Source organism: Haemaphysalis longicornis, unplaced genomic scaffold, assembly GCF_048455015.1.
Source record: "Haemaphysalis longicornis isolate Haplotype H1 unplaced genomic scaffold, Haemaphysalis longicornis Haplotype H1 scaffold_5, whole genome shotgun sequence".
NCBI lineage: Eukaryota > Metazoa > Arthropoda > Arachnida > Ixodida > Ixodidae > Haemaphysalis > Haemaphysalis longicornis.
Window position 1 is genome coordinate 41,601,362 of NW_027526385.1, and position 6,967 is coordinate 41,608,328.

Below are 6,967 nucleotides of genomic sequence, written 5' to 3' on the forward strand. Positions count from 1 at the left end.
GATTGATTGATTGATTGATTGATTGTAAATTTTAACGCGCCGACGCAACGCAGACGAAGATGAGGCGTGCCGTAGTGGAGGGCTCGCGATTAATTTTGACCACCTGGGGATCTTTAACGTGCGCCGAAATCTCGGACACACGGGCGTTATATCATAAAATCACTTTGAGGTATAGCGCTATTGGCTAAAATATTCTCGTCTATGTTAACTTTTCCCACTGTGACAGCCAGTCCGGTACATCAACTTGTGCCTTCACAACTCCAATGAATTAGACCACGGCCTCTGGGAAATAGTCTCGGACAGGACGCGCATCAATGTCGGAGTACCGGACTGCCATCCGACACCTCCATATACTGTGCTAGCTCAGTAGCATGATTAAATTCAATGGAATACCATCTTCATTTTGAACGCACAAATACCGAATACCGCGCACGTCGATTGGAAGTTCTTTTTTTGGCGTTCATTGCAGGACATCCGAGAACAAAACCCCATCCCGACAATCAATGATAACATGTTCAATCGTTTCTTGTCCAGGTAGCTCACTCGCTGGACCCGAGTAAAGCGAGAAGAGAATTGGCGTTCCGTCGTAGCGGCTGTCGTCGCTGCGTAACCGAGTGGCTTTGAAGGCCAAGTGGTTATATAGTCATAAGCGCTCGCAACTAGCGAACCGCTGGCGCTTGTCTATACACCTCCTCGTTGTTCAGCGCAAAGAAAACTGCAGCTACATTTGAGGCAAAATATACGTAATTAACCGCCAGCGCCCGCGTTCATTTAGTTAGGAACGCTGGTTAGGTTGGTTTTTACGATAGTAAGCGAAAAAAAAGTGGCAGTGTTGTTGTTGTTGTTGTTGTTGTTGTTGTTGTTGTTCCTTTGATTGCGGTGCATACCCACTTGGGGGATTTCCCAGGATCGGGAGCTTTATGGGGCTAATGTGCGCGATTTAGGAAACTAAATTTTGGAGAAAAAAAAAGTTGATTAGAATAATCGCACAACAAACACAGGAATTTGTAGAAGAGCACAACGCAGGAATTTGCAAGAACGGGCTCTTCTTTCGTCTGTGTACAAGAAGAGCGGCTAACAGGGTAGGCGCCTAGTCTCTGAGACGTTGGTGTGGACGGCTGTAACCAAATTCTTGTGAGTAAACCCAAGCGAAATGGCACCAAACGGCAGTAAGACCGGCATTGAAAGGGTAAGTCCAAGGCGAAGAATTGGCTCCACGAGGTATTTTCTTCTCATTAAAGGGAAACCACGGCAATGTAAGAGAAAATGCCCTATGGTTTCGGGTTCATCACAAAGAGCACAATGACGAGAGGAGGTGAGCCCAGCACTGTGCATATAGAAGTTGAGCTGCGGAACTCTACAACGTAAGCTAGCTAAAGTAACCTCGCATTGGCGAGATTCGCAACAACGCGAGTTCCACGCATATGCCAAATGGGCGTAATCGTCAAAGGAGGTTTGACACCCTCCTGCCATCTCGCCAGATGTTGATGCCGACGTATCCGTGCTCCGGCCAGTATAGAGGGAAATGGACAGACGTCGATCGGAGGGCCGTCTAGTGGTGACCTCGCTAAAGAGTCTGCGTGCAACGCCAGCACGTGCGGGAGGAAAAGCACGCACAAAAAGGACAGAACTCCCGCTGGCGCTTTTTCAGGCAGGGGGCGCGCGAGCACTGCGAAGGCGGGAAATTAGAATTGCATTTGACAAACTTCTGTTAAGCTCATCAGGAGAGAAATGAGACAGGGCGCGGAAGAGCTTGATGGGTGGTAAGAGTGAGCGGATAACGGTGGTACAGCCCATTATGGCGAATCACGGCTCTGTACTGCCCACAGCTTTCACATTGTCGTCTATGTACCTCACAATATGCACAACCCTGGCATTTCACAAGGCATGCACTCATGCACACTGCGAGGAACCACCATGGGTTCGAGCTAGTTGAGCACGCTCACGATACTGAAACGCCGTCGCGCCAACTCAACACCGCGTCTGTTGGACAGGTGGAGTAGGGGCGACAAAGGAAAATGCCCAGGGTGCGGCGGGAAGACGTTTATTTTACATCAACGTCCCAGTTACCTGATCTAAGGTATAGGTACGTACTTCCCTTTAGTTGAAGGGGGCGATGGGGCGCCACGTGCAAGTGTGCGCGTCGTCGGAGCAGAGAGCCAGTGGGCTCTTCGGTCAGGGCAAAATCCGGGGCGAGGGGCAACCGTTGTGCGCGCGCATCGCCGTGCTGGCCAGATCGGCTCGCAGCGGCGAGGGAGACGTGGCCCGTTCGCTCAGAGGCGCGTACCGCACGGCGTGATCGTCTAGTGGTAGGTACGGCCTTGCTATATGTGAGCGTAGGGACAACAGGGGCAGCCTAAGGCACGGGCCGGCAGCCGGGAGGGCTGGTGGGCTTTCGCCGGCGCAACAGAGTTACAGCCGGCTGTTAAAGAAAGCGTCACATACCTTCGGCCAACGCCTTCGGCGTCTGGAAGCGTCTCCCCGAACGGACCCCCGCGCATAGCGCGTTCGCGTCCCGGCGAGAGTGAGGTTCGGGAATCGTTCAAACGGGCCAATGAGGTGAGGTTAGCTCCACTACCAGGGCAGAGCACCTGCTGCGCGACAGTGTTTTATCACCGCAACAGTCGCTGCAGCCTTCACCTCAGGCAGGAGTTTGAGAAGACGGCTCGGCTCTACACAGTGGCGCCGAGACGAGCCGGCATTTCGGGGAGAGAGGGGAAAAGCGCCGCGCAACGGCACAAACCTAGCGATCGCGCAATGGCTCGGGCGCCAGGATCCCCACAACATTGAGTGGGACGGCTTTAATTTTTCTGCTTAGATGGTGCGTTTTTAAACCGTTAGATTTTCACAATAGCGTGCAGCCAGCCCAAGAGCCTAGCAGTTGCGCACTGAGCTAGCATTTGCTACTTTATTCGTATCTGTTTCCCGATTGAAACTTGGTACAACTATTCACATTTCATACCGCGCTGACATTACTTGCTAGAGTAATCTGTTTGCTGCCACCGCAGAGATGCGTGCCTGTCAGGCCCGCGTTACTTTCGTTATAATAGTGATAATTTCGGTCAAGCGCAAAGCAAAAACTCAAGGAAAAGATAAGGACGGGAAAAAGGCACTCTTGTCCTCATTCTGCTGTCCTTACTATTTCCTCAAGTTAACCAGCCTTGCATGGTGTCACAATGGCTTGCGTTTTCCCAAAACTGGAGGACCAGGCGTGAAATGTCTCCCCTTGTAACTCAATGATCGTTAGGGAACATGACCTCGCCGAAAGAGGCATGCGGGGGCGGCTTTCATTCGAAGTTCTTTAAACAAAACTGACCGCTCCGTCAAATGCTCTCGGACTTCTGTTGGAAAAAAATGTCCTACGTCATTTTTTGCACCACACGTTAGACACAGAGTTGATGAGATTGATTTGATTTATTGATTGTAGGGTTCAACGCGCCGACGCAACGCAGGCGATGAGGTGCGTCGTAGTGGAGGGGTCCGGATTAATTCTGACCACCTAGGGATCTTTAACGTGTGCCGAAATCTCGTACACACGGGCGTTTTTGCTTTTCGCCTCCATCAAAAAAGCGGCCGCTGCGGCCGGGAATCGAACCCGCGACTTCGTGCTCAGCGCAACGCCTAAGCCACTGAGCCACCGCTGCGGGTGGGAACTGATAAGATAAGGTTTAGCTTGTGAAGCCACGCCGATGCTGCAGTTGTACTTGGCACTTGACCGGAATTCCTACGACGATGTACTTAGTAATTAGCCCGTATATACACCTTAGTTCATTTGATTACTAGCATATGCAATTGGTTATCCATCCGTCAAAAAAAAATTAGCCCCATCTTCCCGAAGGGAGCGATGAGTAGATGCGGAGCATCTTGGGGTTCCGTTGTGTGTGGGGTGGTGCTGACGCTTGCTTGCGCCAACCCACTAACTGACGGGACTGTTGCTTCCATCACACTTCATCGGAAGAACGGAGTGAAGTGGAGTCAACCGCAGCAAGCGCTCAACTGAACGCGCGCAGCGCGCTACCCGATTTACATTCAAGTTTGAAGGAGAGGAGACGAGAGGAGGAGAGATGCGCAAGCGCCGAGCATGCGCCGCGAAAGCAGAAGCGAGAACGCGGGAGAAGCGAAAGCGAAGTGCACGCAGCTGGTACGAGAGAAGAAGTGGCGGGAGTATCGCGCAGCTGTGGGAGAGAGGGAACGAGGAGAGTTGCGCATGCGCAGTGTGAGTGCGGACGCCGACGCGGGACATGCCCAGACTATAAGATGCTCCGCATTTAATAAAGAGAATGTTTCAATCTATGCAATGAGCTGCGGATGAGATTAGTCCCCGCAGAAAACAATTGCTTCTTCTCTGTTGTGCGTGGTCTATAGGGATATATCATCACGGCAGATCCAGTCGCCGCTTTCATCGAGTAGGCGATGGTTCGACAAAACTCCCACGCGGCCAACGATTTTCATACAAGAGCTGCTCAAAGAGAGCATGGATAGCTCACCTTTCCCTCAGCGACATGATGGCCGTCTGAACCAGCCTCTTTATGCACGGGCACCCACCCACTTGTCAGGTAATGTGGTATTGTACGCCTGTGTACGCTTACAGGTTTTCAAACGTAGCAAAGCGGGTAGCATATCAGGAGATCGTCACTGACGTCGGTAAACTCAAGCCGCGACCACTTCACCAGAGCACACCGCATCTGCAGGGTCAGAGTCTGTCAGCTTCGAAGCCAGCGCGCCGTAGTACCGACGCTTTTCGGGTCGACCCTGGTAACGGGCATAAGCACTGAGGTGCGAAACTGCGAAACAAAAAACCATGAGTCATTCCACTCTGCGAAGGACGGTGACCAGCAAAGCTGGGTGAAACAGAATTTTGAACAAAGGTGCACGAACTCCTGGCGGAAGTCGCGCGGCGAATAGCTGTTCCTCGAGTTGATTCAATCTTGGTGGTTCTGGCCACGGCAAGTTTTGTAGCGTGAGCTGCACTGGTCGAGATTGTGTAGTTTCACGTGGCTCCTGGAGAGCCGTGCTGCGCATGCGCGAGGAGCAGTGACGTCGCACGGCGCACACAACGTTGCTCGCTGCCCGGCGTCTCTCACGCACCCCACCCGCCCAGCGTCTTCGCCGACCTCCGTTCTGCACGTGGCGGTCCGGTCCACTTGACGATCACGTGAGGGGTGGCCGGGTGTGGAACCGATGGCTCGTGCATCGCAGCAACACCAGCGTGCGCCAGTAGAACCAGCTCAGCTCTGGGGCGATTGGTGACGCTGCGCCGGAGCCGCTTGATACGTGTCACATAATGCGTATACCGTGTGTGTGTCATTGAAGCAGCAGTAAGCATGATAATCAGCTAATCCTACACAACCAGGAAAGCCAAGAATAACCAGGTGAACCTTAGCTCACGCTACGTATATCCTGGCATAACCGAGCTAAGCCACTGCTAATTTTATTATCCGATTCGATGTCAGTTATCTCGGCATTACCTTCCTCTTCCGACTTTCCCTTGTACCGCACGCTATTGTTTTTTGTTGTTGTTCCAAGTCACGTGAAGGAGGTCCCTGGCCATGCGGACATCAGGGTCAACGAGAGCGGACCATTAAGCTAATATCGCTGTCACAGCTCCCGTTCAATTCGGCATACCTAATCTGACTCTATTTGCATCATCAAAATTAGGACGATATTGGCATTTAGACGCTGCATGTTCCGATGCACTTCTATCCTTTGAAGAGTTTCAACATTTAAATTTCGGTTGTAATGCTCATTTTTGTGGTTACCGGCAGTGCGAAGTCACCTTCACCAAGCTGCATTGCAGGATTCGACGGCTACATTTCTGTTTCGAACAGGGATTTTACCAACGAAACTAAATGTTCGATGCCAGATCCTTGGAACAATCGAACATTTTTTTCTCGCCTGTCGCCGCTTCTCAGCAGCTAGACAATTGTTTTTGTAGGATCCGATTGAGCGTTTGGGGTTGACTTTATCGGTTCCTCTTATATTGTCTATTACCGCAACAAAGTTGGTGTATGAAAAAAGGGATATATATAATTGTATTCCAGCTTTTCTTTCTGCTTTAGGTCGCTTGGATTGCTGAAGTGTACTAATTAATGGGTAATTGGGGTTTTAATGATAACGAGGTGGCATTTTAGGGCCCCTGACTTTCCGGAAATAGATTAGTATATTGATGTCCTCACGAATTCTCTCTCTCTCTCTCTCTCTCTCTCTCTCTCTCTCTCTCTTTCTCCACAAGTGAGTTAGTCCTGGCCAATCCCCCCTAGTGGGTACCTGCCATTATACTTTGAAGATATCATCAGCAATTTACATTATTACTTGCACAATTCTAAGATTCTTCCCTTCTCCGGTCATTCCGTTCATTCGTTCCTTACCAGCTTCGTGAGATCCGGTTAGTGTGGGTCCCTGGTCACGCAGGGATAATCTTCAATGAACTGGCAAACCAATTAGCCAATTTGGCTCTTGGGGATCCTGCCGTCGTGAATTGCCCAATTGACAGTTTTCTTTTGGGAGCGAGGTTCAGCCGCCTTCAAGATTTACAAATTAATCGGCAGGATGCCCTTCGATCACGCTCCGACTATATTCACCTCTCTCACTTATGGAAGCCTAAATTCTGCGAATCTCGTAAATGTGAGGTGGCAATCACAAAATTTCGCTGCAGAATCCCCCCTTTAAATTTTTATCTACACAAAGCTGGTCAGGCTTTATCTCCTCACTGCCCTTTCTGCCAGGCCCCCTGAAACAATAGAACACTTTCTTTTAAATTGCCGCAGCTTTTCACGATGCGACGCACGCACCTTGAATACACGTTTAATCGTCTGATTCTCCCGTTATCTTTAACAGTTATTCTTTCCCTGGGTGCTTCCGTCCTAGGATATTGGCACAGAGATGTTGTGATCGCCTTTCACTCCTTTATTGCGGCGACATGCCGGATGCCCTGCTAGACAAGCTATGTCTTCATTCGCAATTTTTT